This window comes from Pinus tabuliformis, chromosome 9, assembly GCF_031772625.1.
Source record: "Pinus tabuliformis cultivar Carrire ecotype Pingquan chromosome 9, CPIR1, whole genome shotgun sequence".
NCBI lineage: Eukaryota > Viridiplantae > Streptophyta > Pinopsida > Pinales > Pinaceae > Pinus > Pinus tabuliformis.
In genome coordinates this window covers 489,981,802-490,003,406 of record NC_142307.1, presented here as the reverse complement: position 1 = coordinate 490,003,406, position 21,605 = coordinate 489,981,802, and the positions used below count along the sequence as shown (strand labels likewise).

The 21,605-nt window shown below is 42.1% G+C and overlaps 1 protein-coding gene across 3 annotated transcripts in view; it reads right to left on the bottom strand.

Moving 5' to 3' along the window:
- LOC149149352 (coronatine-insensitive protein homolog 1a-like) overlaps positions 1-21,605 on the bottom strand; it is a 300,107-nt gene that overhangs the window by 33,956 nt on the left and 244,546 nt on the right. The window lies entirely within an intron of this gene.

The following is a 21,605-nucleotide window of genomic DNA, read 5'->3' as shown; positions in this document are numbered from 1 at the left end:
TTGGGATACGTGAAAGCCAAAATAAAATCTTTTGTATGCATTCAAATTGATCTAAAGTGGTTCTTCATTGATTAATCATTATTCTTAGATCATATATTGACTATCCAAAAGGATTTGCAGGTCTATCCAAAAGGATTTGAAGGTCTAATCATTATTTTTGGCTAGGTCAATTTTCAGCCATCATGGTTGTGGGCTTATTTCTAGGAAGTTTCATTGCAGATTTAAAATCTTTCAAACTACTTGTCCAAATTTAGCGTTTTTGTACTCATTGGTAAGCTCTTTGATAGCACTAACATTTCCAACAAAGTCCCTTGAGTTTCAGGTTCACTAAAGGCTATTTTTCAAGCCCCTGAAGTGACCCTATGCTTGTTGATCTGCTACACATTTCAAAAGTACTAAATTTACAGGTCTGAACAACAAGTATTTTTTCTTCTTACAGCCATATAGAACATGTATAACAGCTCTATTTTGTCTTTGATCATGGTCAGAAGCTATCATACTCAATTGGTGGTGTTTCAAGCTCATTCTCTTAACATAATGAGTACTTTTTTCATTGTTGGTCTATGATATTAATTTGTTGTTATATCATAAATCAGATCGAAAGTTGGTTATTTAACTAACTCATATCTCTTCCCTATGTTTCATTTAGGCACGGGTCTAACATTTCTTGGTTGAGTTGTTGTGTGTAGGGATACTGCATGTGGCATTTAGTGGGAGTTGGCCTATAGCGAGAGGAATATGTTCAGGTGACATTGAGTGTACTCCTAATAGTGCTTACAGTGTAGCAATCTTGGTCAAACCTTGCCAACACTACTAATTTGAGTGGTAACACGCCCTACCTTACTGAGCTTTCTTTTCACCATTTATTGGGTTGTTGTGATATGGATTATGGTGTTAGGCAGAGTGCTCACCCTCTTGGCATATATGTTGAGGTGTTCACCTATTTTCATCATTATTTTATTACTAGAGAGGAGGCATCTCCTTACTTTATGGTATTCATTAGCCTTTTGCACATGGTTTGTTGATACTCTTAGGTGGTTGATTCCTTACTCTTGGGAGATAACCATTTGCACATGATTTCATAATTGGTTACACCTATAGGTTTTAGCCCTGTATGATTAATTGTTGCGAACAGATTCTTAAATAAACAGAAAAGATGCAATGGAAAACACATATATTATCACAGATTTTACCCTGGAAACCCAAACTGGGAAAACTAGAAAGATTTGTCAATATATTTATCTTCACATTATTACAATAGCATATATATCTATATATATATAGTGGCATCCATAAACCACCAATCCATTTACCCTAAATTAGAATACAATCATAATTCCTTAACTAAAACTACAAAACTATGGGCTAAACACCATGCACCACAAAACCACTAAAAGTTAAAACCGTGTTGAAAACCACCAAAAGTGGACACAAAAGACCACCCAAAATTGTTTTTTAGAGGATTGACCCCACTTTGCCCGATGCAACATACAACACATGGGGATACTCATGCAAACATATACAATACCCAACATTCTCCCACTTGTTTTCTTTGCACACAGGGCATCACAAGAGTACATGCTCAACAATACAGGGAAATAATGCCCATTGTTTCTTTACACCAAGAGAACTTCTCAATGCTCACAGATTTTGTTTATGGATCTACATCATTCTTCAAAGTGTCCACCTTCACCAGCAGCATCTTCTTTTATTAAATCATATCTCTCACAAAGTGACATTGAACATCAATATGCTTTGTCATAGAATGACTAGGAAGATTGTGAAATTTCCTTAAACTGCAACAACTGGAATTTATTCTCCTAACGGATTAGCAGTTTATTAATTTTTTTATTAATATCAAATAAATCACATTGGAATTCTTCAGAATAAAATTACGCAACAGAAAATAAACTAGAACTGAGAAAATAGATGCACATACAAAAAAATGACACTAATGTCCCCGGAAAAACCCCAAACGGAAAACTGGTGCAACAGATGAGGGTTTATTTTATTATATTATGCAACAGCAAAATCTGAGTAAAATAATCCGGATGCCAATCTGGCTATCCTCCAACAAAATAATCTGCCCAAATAATTTGTGAGACAATTTGTCTCACTCGACAATTGATCCGGCTCCAAGAACTGGCCCCAACTGAGCTACTCGAATGTCCCTACATTAACCCGTGCGCAGTGCTTGCGCAGGGTCTAATTGCACTGCCTGTGGAACTGCCTGAAATCCGTTATTCTACCTGACTTTGCCTCTGGAGATGACTCGCTTGACCTCCTACAAATTTTCCTAGCCTCTAGCACCTTAATCGACCTCCTCTTCAGCTGACTTGAGTTGCCCTCTGAAGCTTTTGCACTGCTTTTGCGCAACCTCGCTGAGGAAATAATGCGGCCCTCCTAGTACTGATTCTCCAGCACTAGAACTCCACTGGAAATCACTGTTGCTACTCCCTCTATCACTAATATCTAGCTCGAACTCTCTCCTGCTAAATCTCTACAACTGGATAGCCCGATCTGCCTAAGGAACTCACTCTCCCTCTCACTCGATATGTCTCTTGTGTGTCTATCTCCATCCCCGTCAACCTACTTCTATAATCTCTCTCATTGGATCACCAACAGCCATGATTAAATCATTATCAACGACTAAGATCATCTCAAACTCAATCCATGTGAGTTTCTAGAGCTTTCTCAATTTTCCTTAATTAATTCATATTAATTAACCAGTTTTAGGAAAAATTTAAATGATGGTTAATTGATTTAACTAAGGTGTTTCGCAAGCTTATCTCGTGAAACCTTTTCTAGGTTTTGAATATCTCGTGTTCTTTAGTCTCTTAGACACAAACTGAGACTAGAACACCTGTTCGATGCTACAAAACACACTCCCTCTTAGGGAGGAAGGTGTTCTCTCCCATAACATCTTCCCTCACGTTGTTGAAGTTTGACACCTGTGACAACCTATCACTATGCATCAAGCTACTGCGCAGACTCTAATTCATCTACTAACCCTATAGTTGAACCATCTTGCATCTGCATTGTTGCTGACAATGCACTATACCATCCTGCATTGCCTGCGCTGCATCTAATCTCATGTTGTTGTTGCTACTGCAACTGTTCCAACTAAGAACAATCTACTAATCCACTATGTCCCTATACTAGCTCTGCAATTGCCTCTTGAGTCTCTAACTACAACTAGCATCTACACTTTTTACCGAGTAGTTGTCTACGCCCTAACTGGTTATGCGCCCCTCTAGTAATTAACTACAACTAGCTCTACAACTATTCCTCAAGATCTGACTGCGCCTACTGACACTGATCCTCCTACTACTGAAAATTGTGGGCACCTGTAGCCAAGGTGATGATCCATGAGGAAACATTTCTCTGATGTTGTCCTCCTTGGACCCTACCCAATCCTACAACTCTGAAGTACTAGGCTCCACCTCCTTTTGGAGGTATAGTCGCTATTAATGCAAATGCCTCCAACCTAGAGGCTAACTCATCTATATCTATCGAAGTTGCGGTCTATTGCTCGCCCTTTTTGTCCAACTTTTTCTTGCGACACTGAGTGTTGTAGTGACCAAACTCACCACACTTGAAGCATGTAATCTTCAACAAATGCTCCTTCTTCTTCTCTCCTCCCTTTGAGCTTTGTCCTTGACCGGGACCTTTATTCGCCTTAACATTACTAGCAAGGGCTACATTCTACTCCTCCTTCTCGACTTTCGATCCTTTGCTACTGCTACTGGTAATGCCTTGAACAAGACTAAGCATTAGCTCCTCCTGTGTGAAATCAATCCAAAGATATTCCCAATTAGGCATTTTGTCTCATCCAGTAATTCCCTAAACGAACATGGCCCACTCTTTGGTAAACCCATCCAGATCAATTCACACTAGTTCATTATCCTCTAGTTTCTCTCCTACAACTGTTAGCTCATCTCGGACATCTCAAATTCTAGGGAGATATGGAGTTACGCCTTCACCCTTCATTATCTTTATGGTCCTCAGCTTCTCCTTGAGAACCATTTTCTGATTCTCAAATGGATCCTGGTATAACTTCACAACGGCATCCCACTTGTCCTTTGTCGTTGCTTTCTTTGCAATATGTGGAACAATATAACTCCATCCAAGGCCATCCTCTTTGCTTTAGCCATATCCTTCCTATACTCGCGGAACTGGATATGGTCTGCTGGTACAGCGACAACTGTTGTCACAAACTCCTTCAGGCCATGCACATCCAACAGGAATATCATCCTAGCCTTCCAGATACCAAAGTTTGAGGCTCTGTCAAGTCTATCCTGGTCTCTGAGACCTGTTGCGGCCATCTCTACAAAACTCAATAGTTGGGAAATAAACAGGAATCTCCTCCCTTTCATTCTCAACCTCTTTCTACTACTCCCACTCCCTTAGGAATGCGCAGATATGCTACTGATTGCCTTTGTAAGTCCTTCTCTAGTTCTCACACTACCTGCTACCTCAACTAGAAAACTCACTCAACCTTCCAAAATTCCTTCTCTAGAATCGACACACGATCTGCTGCACCTGAAGTTCACAATGGCTGACTGGAAAACTCGCACGACCTTCTGCCTCTCGAAAATTATGGATCTCCTCCTGAATCTAGATCTAAAAACCCTCTGAGACAACAAGTAGTCTCTTCCTTTGTGTGTTTTTCTCTTCCACCCAACGCTAATCTGTTGCTGCCAAACTTGTTGCAAATCAACTACGCCCAGATCTGCTCAATGAACTAACTAATCTGCTCACAGGAACCCTCTGTCCGATAAATCCACAACCTGCGTGTTGATTTGGAGTAGCATCGGATGTGCTCTAGCCATGAAAATTGGTGGAGAGGCTAAAGCACATGAGATCTCCAAGACCCAGAAATGGTTTGGGCAGATTGTACCCAGTTTGGGAGATATTAAAATAATTAATATTTTTAATGGAGTTCCTAAGTCTAAACTTAGGAAAAATAATATATTAATGGGTATTAATATAAAACTAGGTTAGAAGGTTCCAAAAGTCATGTATCAAGCCAAATCTAATCTTAGCCGTTGATTAGAGATTTAATCTCAGCTGTTGATGGACCAACGAGACAAGTATAAGAGGAGGCTTGAGATTCAGTTGGAGAATACACCAGAGTAATCAGTCATTCTATTCTCTAGAGCGGGGTTTGCTAAGAGAGAGAGAATCAGTGATCAAGAGCGAGGGGCAGTGAATACATAGCAGAGAGGCAGAGTCAGTACAGGAGAGAACGCAGAGCCCGGAGAGGCTGACGCAGAGGCAGCTGGGTGTTATGCATAGGCAGCAAGGAGCTACATAGAGCCAGGAGAGACCGGCGTGTGAGACGTAGAGTGTCTAGGGGCTGACGCAGAAGCTCCAGAAGCTGATGCAGAGGCTAGCAGAGCTGACGTAGGGCTAAGAGGCAGCACTAAGAGGATTTTCGAGGGGCAGACTGGGTGCTGGTGAGCCGGATAGGGTGACGCAGTCCCTATCAAAGTGACATAGAGCAGTGGAAGTTGCAATTGTTGTTGTGGGATCGTTCATCTAGTGATTATTCAGCCGGAATATCTGTCTCTGAAGAGAGGTACTACTGCCGAGGGCATTCTCTGTTGGGTGAGCCATTTTTGGAACCCTAGTTGTATTCTGAAAACTGCATAATAATAAAACCCTCTAAATAGCTGCACCAGTTTTCCCGCATTGGGTTTTTCCGCGGACATTGGTCCAAAAATAATGGTGTCACTTGTGTGCTTGTTTTCTTTCAGTTGATGATCTGTAGATGTTGATACTGTACTTGTGTTTATTTTCAATATTTACATGGTAAATAACTTGTCAAGTAATTAAACAAGTAGGCAAAAATAAACTAGACAGTACAGGAAGAATTTCTAAGGGGTTAAACTTAGAAACTCCAACATGGTATCAGAGCAAGGTTGCAGATCACAGTATAACTGAAGGCATCAGCTAGCAAAGTAGTAGCAGCAGATTCAGTTGTTTCGAGTGATAGAGTTGATCCGTGTAGAAGGCAACAAAGGAAGGAGTGACGCAGAGAGATTGTGTCATCATTTTGTGCCAAACAAAGGCAGCGCAGAGGCTAAGGGAGGCAGAATCAAGCTCATGCAAAGCCACTCAGAGGCCAGGAGGGCTGACGCAGTTGGCTAGGGGAGCTGATTTGCCGGTGTTGGGATTGCGTCGAGCCAAGTTGATCAATCCTTCAATTGCTAGGGTATAGGAGGCTGCAGGTAATTTGCAGAGCGAAGCTGGTGGGGCACTGTGGTCAGAACAAAACCTAATAGGGCAAGACCAAGGAGGAGGGATTTCCAGAAGGGAAATCGAGACTCAGAGGGAGTCGAACCAAGAACTTCCAGAAGGGAAGTTGAGAGACTTAACAGGAGTCGAACAGAGGACTTCCAGGAAGGAAGTAGAGAGACTTGGAGGAGTCGAAAGTAGAGCGGCATAATGGTCGTGAATGGACTGAGAGATTAGGATAGGTTGGACGGAGCATCCAACTTCGTGGTCTGGAAGGCCAGGATCTTGTCCATTCTAGACAGATATCGCATCAAGGACTTCGCCTTGAAAACAATAGCAATCCCAGTTGACCCAGCTGAAAATGAGAAGTACGAGAAGGCAATGGCCAGGGCGAACTGCATCATCCTTGATGGGGTCAAGGATCATGTGGTGCCGCATATTGCCAAGAAGGACACGTGAAATGAGATGTGGGATGCCCTGAAGAAATTGTACCAACATACTTCCGTGCAGAGGAAGATATTACTTGAAAATCAGCTACGATCATACCAAATGCAAAAGGGAGATCAGATAGATGTCTTCCTTAGTCGATTGAAGGAGATCTGTGACCAACTAACTTCCATAGGGGCCATGCCGTATCAGGAATTGATGGCAAGGACCGCACGTAATGCAGTTTCCGAGGATTGGGAGGTATTTGTCTAGAGCATACTGGGTAGGACGAGTCTTCCAGATTGGGAAGAACTGTGAGCAGCTCTTCGTTAAGAAGAGATCAGACGGCTGACCAAGGCGGGGAGTAGCGGCAAAGGGGTCAGGATCAAGAAGGAGGAAGAAGAGGATGCAGCTCTAGCATCTGCAAGAAAGCAGAAAAAGAGGAAGAAGAAGGACCTCTCCAAGGTCAAGTGCTTCCATTGTGGGGAACTGGGTCATTTTGCGAACCAGTGTCCAAGGAAGAAGAGTAAGGGCGAGGCTTCTGACTTGAAGGCAACGCCAGCAAAAGCGGAGAAAGAATTCGAGGAGGATGACGATTGTGCCATGAGTGCTCATGTGCCACTTGAGAAGAAGTGGGGAGACATCGAGTTATAGTCAGGAGGACTACAGGCGATGAGGAGCAGGATCCTTGAGGTACCCAACCTCTTGGATTATACCTTGCTATGGGAGCCCCGAAGAGGAGTAGCAGGACTGGAGGATGTCGGTAGAGACGGATGTGGATGAGGCGGCAGAGAGTGCTACAGTACAGGAGTCCCCGAGCAGCACGGGGCTAGCAGGCTGCAACAATGCGAGAGGCACGAGAGTGTTGCAACGGTGCAGGATGGCACAGAGAGGTGTGCAATAGTGCAAGATGCAGGGAGTTGTTGCAGCAGCGGAGAGGTCCGTAGAGGGAGCACTTGTTAGCGGCAGGGGGGGCTTCAGCATCGGGAGTGTTTCTACCCTGATAGGGATGTCAAAAGTTGGGTGGATCAGTTACTTACTTCTCAGTAACTAAGTTGCAGTGCAGTAGCACAATGCAGCATGATGAGAGGGGATGCAGTGCAGATGCAGTGTTGGGAGGATGGACCAACAACAGCACGGATGCAGAGGGAGTTGTTGTAAGGATGCAGCCGTGGCAGTGGCAGGGCCATGGGCAGCAGTATAGGATGCAGCAGTGCAGAGGATGTTGGGCGGGGAGGCCTAGCATCAGCACAGGTACCGGTGTCAGATAATCAGAGTGATGCTCAGTGAGGAGTATTACTAGAGCACAGTCCTCGCTAAGAGGGAGTGTTGATTTGGAGTAGCATCGGATGTACTCTAGCCATGAAAATTGGTGGAGAGGCTAAAGCACATGAGATCTCCAAGACCCAAAAATGGTTTGGGCAGATTGTACTCGGTTTGGGAGATATTAAAACAATTAATATTTTTAATGGAGTTCCTAAGTCTAAACTTAGGAAAAATAAAATATTAATGGGTAATAATATTAAACTGGGTTAGAAGGTTCCAAAAGTCATGGATCAAGCCAAATCTAATCTTAGTTGTTGATTAGAAATTTAATCTTGGTCATTGATGGACCAACGAGAAAAGTATAAGAGGAGGCTTGAGGGTTAGTTGGAGAATACACCAGAGTGATCAGTCATTCTATTCTCTAGAGCAGGGTTTTCTAAGAGAGAGAGAGAATCAGTGATCAGCAGTGAGGTGCAGTGAATACATAGCAGAGAGGCAGAGTTAGTACCAGAGGGACAGTGCAAAGCCCGGAGAGGTTGACGCAGAGGCAGTTGGGTGCTACGCAGAGGCAGTTAGGAGCTGCACAGAGCGAGGAGAGGCCAACGTGTGAGACGCAGAGGGTCTAGGGGTTGACGCAGAAGCTCCAGAAACTAGCGCAGAGTTGACGCAAGGCCAAGAGGCAGCGCTGGGAGGATTTTCATGGGGCAGACTGAGTGTTGTTGAGCCAGATAGGGTGACGCAGTCCCTATCAAAGTGACGCAGAGCAGTAGAAGCTGCAATTATTGTTGTGGGATCGTTCATCCGGTGATTATTCAGCCGGAATATCTGTCTTCGAGGAGAGGTACTACTGTCGAGGGCATTCTCTGTTAGGTGAGCCATTTCTGACACCCTAGTTGTATTTTGAAAACTGCATAATAATAAAACCCTTTGAATAGTTGCACCGGTTTTCCTGCATTGGGTTTTTCGAGAACATTGGTCCAAAAATAACGGTGTCACTTGTGTGCTTGTTTTCTTTCAGTTGATGATCTGTAGATGTTGATACTGTACTTGTGTTTATTTTCAGTATTTACATGGTAAATAACTTGTTATGTAATTAAACAAGTAGGCAGAAATAAACCAGATAGTACATGAAGAATTTTCTAACAGGTTAAACTTAGAAATTCCAACACTTCGAATTTCTAAACCTGAGGCTGATCAGCTTTTCTTGCAACCCAGATTTGGAAATTGAACCCTCTGCCTCTGCAATTCACGCTTCCTAGTGACCTGCACAAATTTGAGAAATTCGTGCTCCTTGCACAATTTCTCCTTCTTGCTACTAGGCCTTTTATCTGATCTTTAATGTTTCTCTGATACCATGTCAAATTTCCTTAAATCGCAGCAACTAAAATTTATTCTCCTAATTGATTAGCAGTTTATTAATTTTCTGATTAATATCGAATAAATCACACTACAATTCTTCACAATAAAATTACGCTACGGAAAATAAATTGGAATTGAGAAAATAGATGCACACACAAAAAAAAAAAATGAGAAAAATATTTTTGGACTAATGTCCCCGAAGAAACCCCAAAGGGAAAACCGGTGCTGCAAATGAGGGTTTATTTTATTATATTATGCAGCAGCCAAATCTGAGTACAATAATCTGGATGCCAATTTGGCTATCCACCGGCAAAATAAATCGACCAAATAATTTGTGAGACAATTTGTCTCACTCGACAAAGCCCACCCCTATGTCTTTCAACTTATCAACCAATGGGGGTTGGATCTATGGTGAGTAGCAAGGAATTTTTCACCCATAGGCAAAATTCAAATGTCATGATGACTTTTAGTGGAGACATAGGATCACCCTGAGGTAGTGGCCAAACATGTGGTTGCACCCAAAGAGATTATACTAAAAATGATCTTGTCACCTATGCACACATAAGTAAATGAAAGCCCACTTTTGTGCCTTTCAAATTGAAAAGTCCAAGGATGATTTGTAGAATATGGGGAATTCCCACACAAACCAACGCCTTTGCTCAAAATCCCAAAGATGGGTGTTGGCCTTGTGGAACTCAAGAGGTTGGCAGCTATCGCCTTATTGACTGTCCCGTGCACTTTAGACTCAAGAAAAGTTTTCTAGACAAGGGGGTTTCCTTATGGGTTTATTGGGATCACTTAATGTAGTAGGAGTGGGAGTAAAGAGATCTTAGTCACAAATGTAATGGAAAAAGGATGTAAATGTAAAAGATGGGCTTGGGTGATGAATCAACAGGAGACCAGTGCCTACTTTGCTTGGGTTATGAACTTATGGGGTAAACCTAATCTAATTTTGAGTGACATTCTTGTATCTTTAGTACTTGAAGTTACTAGCACCATGAAGGATTGCTTAATGAATTTCAAGCTTCGATACTTTAGGCAATATGATATTTTTGGGAAGATCAATCCCAAGAAGATTTAGCCAAGAACTACAACATGAAATTTAACTAAGCATAAAATAAAATAATAGAATGTTGGAAATTATATGCCCTACACAATAATTTAAGCTTAGGGTTTCACAAAAGAAAAGAGATAGGAGAAATCCATTACTCCAATGCATTTGCTTAATGTTGTGGAAGCTCCTTTTTCCTAAAAACCTACAAGAACAAACACCCTCTATTTCCGCTTTAGAACATATACTCATAATTGAGGCAAGTCTCACAAAAAAGCCTTTGTATGGCAAGCAAGTTCTTCCAATTTATTTCCAACCAATCCAATCCTCCTTTGCAAATGGAGTGAATAAATCCTTACATAGAGTTTAGCTCAGCTATCCCTTACAATAAAATATTATTATTAAAATATTTACAACTAAATAAGGGGGTGAAATAGGTCAAGAACCCATAGAAGAACACTTTGATACAATGTTCTAGTCTTCTAGATGATAGTGCCATATGTTTTTTTCTTCCATTCTTATCTTCACATAAAAGCAAAGTTTGGGTGCCAATTGCCCTCCTCATGTGCAAAAATAATAATAAAAGTCTTGCCCAAATAAGTAGGGTGAATTCCAACAAATGTGCATGATTGTCACGTGTAAATAAGAAATAACCACCTCCAAACAATAATTTTATTTGAGGTGGGAAAAATTCCATGAAAATTAGTGGTTTTCCATGTGTAAAGCTTCATTTATGAAGTTGTTCTTCTAGAAATGTATATCAATGTCAAAAGTCATGCATGAATTCACACCAAAAGAGATAGAATCTAGACTGAATGTGCCCTTGAAATGTGTCCAATTTGAGCAAGTCAACCTTGAAATTCTCACCCTAGAAGGGGTGCCCTTGACACTTCTGTAAATGGGTTTTCATCAAATCCATGAGACTTCGAAATATACCTATGTGCCCACTTTGACCAAGTCAACCTTGAAATTCTCACCCTAGAAGGGATGCCCTTTACATTTCTATAAATGGGTCTTCATCGTATCCATGAGACTTCAAAATGTGTGCATACAAGCACCCTTTGACCAAGTCAAACCATCACTAGCCATCCACATTGTGCAAGGTTAGGCAAAAAATGGATATAAACTCTTCGTAAAGCATACCACGTAGGGAGGTGTGCATGAGTGGATGAGGTGGATGGATGAAATGGAAGGTCAAAACCCTAGGGCACACGATATTAATTTCCCCTAATTAACTCAAAGCTAAACTAACTCCTCAACCCTCATACTAATGGATAAGAATAAAGCATGAATGAGGTTTAGCACAAGTGAACAAGGCTAAATTGAGGCAAAGACGAATTGGCCTTTTGTCATGTGTTTTGCCTCAACATTTGTGCCAAAGGGGGAGTATCTACTCTCATGAGAAGCACATGGACTTTAAGTTATAACCCCTAGTGACTAATTAGCAAGTAAAACTTAGGGAAAATGCCTCAATGAAGGATTGGAACAACAAAGTAATAATAGGCCAATATTAGGCACACAATCAAAGGTTTAGGTTTTAAATTTTAATTAAAATATCCTAAACCAATTAGGTGTGTGTTCACATTGGAAAAAGAGAAAATGTGAAATTTTGAGGGTTAATATGATTTAAACTTAACAAATTATAGAAAAAAGGTACCATGCACCTTATAAGAGATGAAGTGGAGTGAAATGTAGGTGTAATTGAGGATTTTACCTAGCAAAAAAGTTATGATGTGATGTGATACACAAATCACCTAGTTAAAACAGTGGAAGTGATGAAAATATATGCCAGAAGTGGATTTTACCTAAAGAAAAGTTATATTATGCTAACAATAAACAATTTTCCTAGGTAAAAATGTGGAAATGCCATGAACATGAACGGAACTAGGCAAATGTATCACCGTAATAAAAATTATCCTTGCAACACTAAGTGAAAGAGACTAGGATGTGACCCCATTATGAAGATCTAATAAAAAAAAGATGATACACCCCTGAAGCAACCTCTACCAACATTCTAACCTTTGGAAGGCTAGAATGATCCCATCAATCTACACAAGATCATGTTTACCGCTCATGTCAATATGAAGGGTAACATCACTTGCAATAACTGTTCAACTTTTTGAATCCTTGTGAATATGCCTTCAAGTGTTTTTTTTTTCAAAATAAACTGAATGCACAAACATCGTTTATTGTGAAGGACTTGCACTATAAACCACCAACTTGTGCATTTAGATTGGATTGTTGGTCCAACGATATTTTCCAGCTCAACCAAATCAAACTTGGGGTTGACCAGATTTGATTCATTCTACGCATGTTTGACTTGCAAATTGCAAGTTTAACTGGCCCCTTTGGCAGCCTATAAAACGGTGTTAATTGCAATATCAGTCATTTTTCTGCCCTCTTTCAGCAATTTTCGTCTCTGACAGTTCCCTGCAGGTGACAAAGTGAGGTCAAACAGAGCTTACAGAAGAGAAAGTGATCCTCAGAGTAATCCATCAGAGTAATCCATCTCGAGCTGCCACCAAAACAGAGGGGCTTTTCTCGAGGGTTTAGTTAACAAATCAAGCAGCCCAAGACATGGGAGAAACTCCTTCCTAGCTTCTTTTACTCTTTCGTATTCAATATTTATAAACAGACGCTTCTAAATATGGGATTACAGATAGCTATTTGTCCATCAAGTTGCTTTTACATATGGGATTACAGATAGCTATTTGTTGCTTCTATATATGGGATTACAGATACCTATTGATCTATGAAATGTTGGACATCTATTGATATTGTGCAATGTATGACAAAATATGAATGAAAAATGCTTTTCTTAATTGAATATATATATATATATATATTATTAATTATTATTTAATTTTAAGTAGTGTATAAGACTTTTTGTTTGTGAGACAAAAGGCACACCTCCGTGTAGATATTTGACTGCTAAGTCTACAAAAGTATACATATTCTACCTCTCTAATTTTAAACTTATAACCTTTTAAAAAAAACATATACTCTTAGCCATATATTTATCATTTTATATTCGCTGATTTTTGTTTGTCCATCCGATACAACTCTCCCAGATTTTGACAATTCCGAATCCCAGATTTTGACAATTCCGAATAATGATTAGCCAAGAAATAAGAACATCAATGGAAATCGGAACTTTTTACACCAGTCAATGGATCCTTAACCAAACGACTAGCCAAACCATGGTCTTTGGAATTTGGACTATCATTACTTTTGCCAATCATTCCGTTCGCTTGAAAATTACATAATAAAATCAATCTTCTAATATAATATTTTTATTTTTGAAAAATAAAAACGATATATTTCGAGATCAATAACAAATTGAGCAAGGGTTTGAGCGAACGCGCGATTTCTCTCTGGCGATGGTGAAACCCCCGAGCCCTTGACTGCACTCGGCAGCTCCGCTGCTGGGTCGCAGCTCCCGCTGCGAGCCTCCTGCTCCGCTTGCTTCCTCCCTCCCTGGGCCTTCCGCCCCGTCTCCCGCTGCTGCTCGTGCTGAGGCCGAGGGCAGCCTGCTGCTCCCTCTGCTGGGCCTCTTGCCTCTTCCCTTCTCCTGCGAACCGCCTCCGGCATGATGGGATCTCCTGATACTGGTCAGGCCGACATGGAGAAATCTTTTGCATCACTTATCCCAGAGAACAATCCAGAACGGATTCGACCCACGGCTTCAAAATTTATCAAGAAGCTTGATGAAATACCGGAGATCCCTCTCCCCCCAACCCTCCCAAGGAGATCCGCTGTTGCCTTGGCAGAACGAGGACTAGTTGGGCAGTTCACGGGGTTATGGCCGTCCTCCCGAACTGTCCAACGATGGGTGGAAAGAAATTGGAACGCTATGGTTCAGGGGAAAATTGCGATAAGATTCTGTGGAAGAGGCTTCTTCACCTTCCTCTTCGAAACTGTGGAGGACCGCAACCTAATCTTTAGGAATGGACCATACTTCATGGACACCAGAGGCCTTTACCTCAACCGCTGGACCCCGGACTTCGACCCAGAAATGGATGTCCCCAATGCAGTCCCGGTTTGGGTTCGCCTTCCGCATCTGCCGCTTCACTGCTGGGCTGATGAATCAGTTAGAGCAATCGGAAACGGAATAGGGAAATATGTGGACAGAGCGGAGCCAAAAGAGAATATGCACGCCTGCGCGAGGATCTGCGTGGAAGTGGATTTGGGCAAAGGATTACCAGAAGCTGTCAAGCTCAGAGTTGATCAGTGGACACACATACAGCAAGTGGATTACGAGCAACTTCCCTTCAAATGCAAGGTATGTCACGAATATGGTCATTTTGCTAATAGGTGCTCTAAAGCTAGAACAGAAGTCAATGCCAGCTCTGAACCCCCAGAGGAAACATGGGAAGTAGTAAAAAAAAAAAAGAAATCAAACCCTCCCCCTGAACCAGAGGTGCCCCACACTGATATCCCTCCCATCTCCGCCGTCCCATCAAGCATGGATCATTCCATTCCCTCATCCTCCAACCCTTTCGAAACCCTAGCCTCAGAAGAACCCTCATCCCCCCTCCATCCCCCAAGGGCAACAGAACCCCCCCCTCCTCCCCCCTCCAGGCTTCCCCCCCTCGCACAGTGGAAAGGATCCTAACAAGGAACAAAACAAAGGAAAATATTACAGCGACGGATCCACCAAGGAAAGTGGGAAGGAAATCGAATAAGGAAATAAGAGATGAGAATGCAGCAAAAGAGATGACCACAGGAACACAGCAACCAATAGACACATATCTTGACAAGAACAAGGGAAGCGGCGAAAAAACGAAGGAGAAAATCGGGCCTCACAACAAAATAGGTAAATGATGATTTTGGTCTCTTGGAACTGTAGGGGGATGGGCTCCTCCCTCAAATTAAACGCAGTCCGTGATCTCATGAACTCAGAACAACCAGACTTCCTCCTACTCCAGGAGACCAAAATTAGTGAACAAGAATTCCAAATCAGCACCTCAAAGTTTAGAAGGTATTCAGGAACAGCCGTGAGTGCAATAGGAGCATCAGGAGGCATAGGTGTATTATGGAAGAAAAGCAAATGGAATCTCATAAACAGCAATCCAAACAGGTGGTGGATTAGAATCGACATGCAAAGTCTAGATCTGAGGGAGGAATACACAATCTACAATGTATATGCACCACCCCACTTTAGGGACAAAGCCACTTGTTGGGAATCATTGAAAGCAGATATAGAGGCCTTACAAGGAAGGAAGATCTTTCTTGGAGGAGATTTGAATCTAATTAGGAACGCAGAAGAAAAACATGGAGGGAAGTACTTCACAGATCCATTCAGAGACAAATTGGAGGACATCATACAAGCTCACAAATTTATAGACATCCCCCCTCAAAATGGCCGCTTCACATGGTCTAACAAAAGGATAGGCAGAAACAATATCAAAGAAAGACTTGACCGAATTCTTGTTCAGGAGAGTGCAGCAATCAGCTTTCAAAGGGTCCACAGTTCAATCCTACTGGGCTTCACTTCTGATCATAGACCTGTAGCGCTGCACTTGGAAAAAGAGGAGAATTTGGGCCCCCTCCCATTCAAATATAACAAGACCTGGGATGCCATCGAGGACTTCAAATCTCTGATCAAGGAGACATGGAGGATAGAGATAACAGGCTCACCGCATTATGTCTGGGAATCAAAGATCAAACACCTAAGGATCGCCATAAAAAATTGGGCAAAAAACCACGCAAACGAGGAGAGGAGGACAAAAACCGAGTTGCAAAGAAGCTTGGAGGAATGGAATCAGGAAAGGGAGACAGTTCAAGAAACAGAAGAAGATCAAAAGGTAGAAGCGGAGATGCACAAAGCTTTATACAACCAGCATCGAAAAGAGGAGGAAGAGCTCAGGCAAAAGTCTAGATGTCTCTGGATCAAGTCGGGGGACAAAAATACCTCTTTCTTTCACAACTGCCTCAAGTTAAGGAGAGCTGGAAATAATATAGGTAAGATAAGGTTTAATGAGAAAGATTTAACAGAGAGTGAGGAAATCAAGGAGGCCGCGACAAATCACTTTCAATCCCTGCTCTCAGCTGACCCTCAGTACAAAGAAAACCCGACTTCATCAACATTATTGAAAGAAAGGTTACTGAAGTTCAAAACAGCAATCTGGATAAAGAAATCACTATAGAAGAGGTGGAGTGGTCCATCAACAGCATGCCCCTGGACAAAGCTCCAGGCCCGGACGGCTTCACGGTAAGCTTCTACAAAACCCATTGGGATATTATCAAAAAAGATTTCCTCAGAATGGTGAGAAACTTCCACCTCAAAAGCAAATTGGGAAGTAGTGTTAAATCTTCGTTCCTAGCCCTCATCCCAAAGGATCCAAGCCCCCAATCTTTTGATAGGTTCAGACCCATCTCCCTTTGCAATGTGTCTTATAAAATTATCTCAAAAATCCTAGCTAATAGGCTGAAACAAATTCTCCCTTCTATCATTTCTGACAATCAAGGTGGGTTCCTTCCCAAGAGGCACATAACCGATAATGTAATTATGATTCAAGAAGCAATTCACAGCAGTATAGCTAGAAACGAGAAAGGAATGATAATCAAGTTGGACATGGCTAGTGCCTTTGACAGGGTAAATCACGCCTTCCTGGAGACTGTGCTTGCAAAGTTTGGGGTTTCAAGGAATTTCATCAATAAGGTCATGGAATGTGTCTCTCAGAATTGGACAGCTCCGCTCATCAATGGGAGGCCTTGCAGAGCCTTCATAAGCACCCGTGGATTGAGGCAAGGTTGCCCCCTATCCCCCTTTCTCTATATTATAATGGCGGAAACACTAAGCTTGCATTTAGAAAACAAGAGAAGGCTGAAGGAAATCACTGGAGTGGACATAATCAGAGGAGCTAAAGGGATCAATCACTCCCTATTTGCAGACGACACTCTGCTAATAGGTGGAGCTTCAAGCCTTATGGCAAGGAGATTCAAGGCCATCCTTGATCTCTTCCTTCAAGCATCGGGGGGAAAACTAAACAACAACAAATGCAAAATATATACCTGGAATGTTCCAAGACATATAACTCAAAGGATTGCTATGATTCTGGAAATTCCAGCCCAATCTAGTTGGTCTCACTTCATGTATCTAGGACTCCCGCTGGCCAAAGAATCAATCAAACACGAAGTATGGGTTAATTTGATCGAGAAGCTTAGAGGCAAACTTCAAAGTTGGGGGATGCACTGGCTCAATCTAGCAGGAAGAACAATCCTTATCAAGTCCATCTTATCTGCCCTCCCTATTTATCAATTCGCCATAACGCTCGCCCCCTCAAGTATCCATAAACACATGGAGCTCATCCTTAGAAGCTTTCTCTGGAAGGGTGGAAAGCAAGAAACGAAGAAATTCAGTCTTGTAAAATGGGAAAAGGTCATCCTCCCCATAGAAAAAGGCGGGCTAGGAATTAAAGTGCCCAGATTGGCAAACTTGGCAATGGGATTCAAGTTAATATGGAGAATTCTAACTGAGAAAGACTCCTGGTGGGCAGAGGTCTTGAAAAAAAAATACCTAAGTGGAAGCAACAGCAATATCCTCTCCGACACAATCACAGAAAGACAATGCACCCCGGTCTGGAAGCTGATCAAAAAATCTTTAACTCTCCTCAAATCTCATATCTCCAAAGCGCCAGGCAATGGGAAGCAAACCAGCATATGGAAAGACAAAATAATGGGTCAGGAAGCCAAGGAAAAGCTTCCCCATCTGAGGCCGCTGCAGCAGTGGATGTCTGATAAAAATCTCACAACTCTCTTTGACATTTCAAATTGGGACCATGACAGCTGGAAAGGCTGGAAAATCAGGCATCTTCCTGATGGACTAAAGGAGCAATGGAACAACCTTAAACTCTCATTAGCAGGAGCAGCTCCCACAAGCAAGGGGAAAGAGGACAGTTTCATATGGGATCCAAATGGAGGCACCTACTCGGTTAGGGAAGGTTACAAAGCGCTCCAAAAACAAGCTGCATTGAATAATTGGCAATATCACAAGAACGCTTGGAAAATCGAAAGTATCCCGAAGATAAAACTCTTCAATTGGACCTTGCTTCATGGCAAGCTCCTAACAGCTGAGAATTTGAGAAAAAAGGGGATCCAGGGGCCTTCCATCTGTGTTATGTGCAGGAAAGAGGAAGAAAGCCTCAATCACCTCTTCATAGAATGCCCAATAGCATCGACATGCTGGAAGCTCATAACCAGCCCTCTAGAGACAGGGGAGGTTCCCAACCAGGTCTCTCTCCTTCAGAAAGGCTGGGGGAAACTCTCTCCCTTTCCAACCAAAGACACAACCCTCGCCAAGAGACTCTGGTCCAGCATTCCCTCCAACCTCTGCTGGCAGATATGGCTCGCCAGAAACGCAAGCATCTTCAAAGACAAAAAACCTAGGATCTCAAATATCCTGGCCAACACTGTTGCGCTTATAGCTGAGACTATTGAAGCCAACGGGATTCAACAAGCTGACCCGGAATACTCAACTGAGCAAGTGAAAGCATGGGTTCAAAGATTCAACTGCAAGCCAAATCCAAAATTCAAGACAATCAAGGGATCTGGACAGAGTGAATGGAAGATCAGAGGGTCAAAAGAGGAAGTTAACAACTGGATCCAAAGGCAAAAAAGGCACACACTACACTTCGACGGGGCCTCAAAGAACAATCCAGGCATAGCTGGAGCAGGGGGAGTTTTAAAGGACCCCCAAGGAAAAACGATGGTTACATATGAATGGAGCTTGGGGACTTTGTCAAACAACAAAGCAGAAGCATATAGCCTCCTTTTGGGGATCTCCATAGCGCGAAGGAGGGGAATTCATGACCTTCTAGTGATGGGAGACTCAGCAATCCTAATAGCAGCCTTAAACAAGGGGAACAACTTCAACCAATGTGCCCTGAACAGAACAAAAGACAGAATCTTTGAACAGGCCAGGGGCATGAACAACGTGACTTATAAACACGTCCTCAGAATACATAATAAGACAGCTGACGAGCTGGCCAACAAGGCCATCAAAAGACCCACGGGCCAGGTGAGGGAGAATGAGGAAATATATGATCATGATATCCCATAGATATATCTTAATCCCAATGCATCTGACTGTTAGTCACCTCAGGCATCTAACTCGAGACAACAGGCCAGCGAAAAAGAGATCTTCTGCTCTACAAATCGATCTCGACTGCCAAAACGGAGGGTACAGGACAGGGAATCGGCCTCAGGACCTGAACATGCAAGAAAACAACAGCATTTCTCTTCGACACTCTCCCGGAATCAAAGGAAGGCGTGATCATGCCCATACCTGTTACAGAATACAAGGACGGTCACAGAGCACCTCAGATCACTCGAGGACAGATATGATCAGTCACTCCGCCTCCATTCATGAGTGGGAGATCGCCCGTTGCATCCTTTTTAAACTCATCAAGAACCCAAAGGCCCTCACTACTCATCAAAACCATAGCGCGCGCAGGAGAGCCCTTCTGGATCGGAGGCAGTGCCAAGGTGGTTTTTTCTGCAGTAACAAGGCTAGCACCGGAGACCAAATACACTCTGAGATTCCCTTAATGAACGGCAATAGCTGGCTTTCCTTTGCGCACAGTGGCACCAGGCATCGAGCGCAAGCAAACTCCACGAGGGCGGACTTACCAGATCTCCATCTGAGCTGGGTAAACAATCTTCCCTTTATCTGTGTTCTTTTCAATACTAACAGTTGGTTCTGTGCTCCCAGCACTGCTCTCAATCATCAACAGGGCACTCACCTCAACTCTGCCTCACCAAAGCAATCCGGCTACACAAGCGGCAAGCCTCATAACTCCTCAGCATCTGACAAAGCCTTCACCGCTCCCAGCAAGATGGCTGACCAGAACAATCAGCAAGCTAACCAGCAGCAGCCAAGGAACCCGATGGATAACATATTCAACAACAGAGATTGCCATATGTGCAAGACACATGTCATTATGATCAACGCTCTGAAGAAGCAGGTGAAAGAACTCACTGAGGACTTTCACGCGGACAGAAACTCGAAGAGAAAGAAGCTGGAGAAGAGGAAAAAAGAAATCGAAGACCTTAAGGATCGCTGCATCCACATGGAGGCAGTCATTGACCACCTCCGCACCTTAACTGAAAGCCAGCAAGGAGAAGCTTCAACAAGAGTGAGCAAGAGGGAACCTCTCCAGGATGACTCGGTTACCCAACATCCCCCCTAACTCATGCAGTGTAGTTATAAATGGATAGGAGGATCCTTTGTAAGGCAATATAGCCGTTTAAATTCAGTATTAAGTGTAGTTAAGAAGAGCTTCGAGAACTATGGGTCTGCGAGCCCAATTTTGAATCTCAGCTCTTGGAATCTTCCTCTTATTGTAATAGTTTTCGAATCGCAAGTTTTATAATACACAAGTAGACGACTTTGTTAAAAAAAAAAAAACGATATATTTCGAGCTTTCTAAGAACTTTGTATTTATGAGCCTTCTTTTAATTCTTCATTGACCACAACATTTCTGATCCCTTGCGTCATTGTTTTGCAGGAAAATTTAAGTAATACGAGCAACCATTCTTTGAAAAAAAATATCATTTTTCAGGAAGTGAAAAAATAGAAGATGAAGAAGACGATTTTTCATTCTTTAAAAAAATATCATTTTTCAGAAAGTGAAAAAATAGAAGATGAAGACGACGATTTTTCGAGGGAGGGAAAAAGAGAGAAAATAATTTATACAGAACTTTTGGGCAGAACTCTGCATATATAATATCAGAGAATAGTCTATGGAAGTTATAAATTTGCTGGGAAATATGGAAATTCCAGTATATTTTTGACAAATTCTGGTAGAATTTTTGGTTACATCTATGAGTTATCGCTGTCAAACTTCAGGATTCTGGGTTACAGCTGTCAAACTTTAGGATTCTGGGTTACGGCTGTGAACCTTGGGAATTGATTTTTGGTTAAAGGAGATCTTTTTATTTTAATGGTACAGAATCCATTTCCATCCTAAAAACAATTGACTTTTTATTTTAATAATACTGAATCCATTTCCACCATAAAAAATAATTCATACGCTCTCATAATCTTATATACAAAACTTAAACTTAACTTATAAAAATGAAAAAATCCCCCAACTTTCTCTCTGAGTGCCTTTCTCTGAACGATACTATCATACACATAAGTGACGAAAAAGTTTTTTTTAAGCCAAAAACCAGTTGACTTGGATATTATGAGATGATTTTCATACTATAACCCGTAGCACTAAAAATAGAGGTTTTCTTTTTCCCTTTATTTAAGATA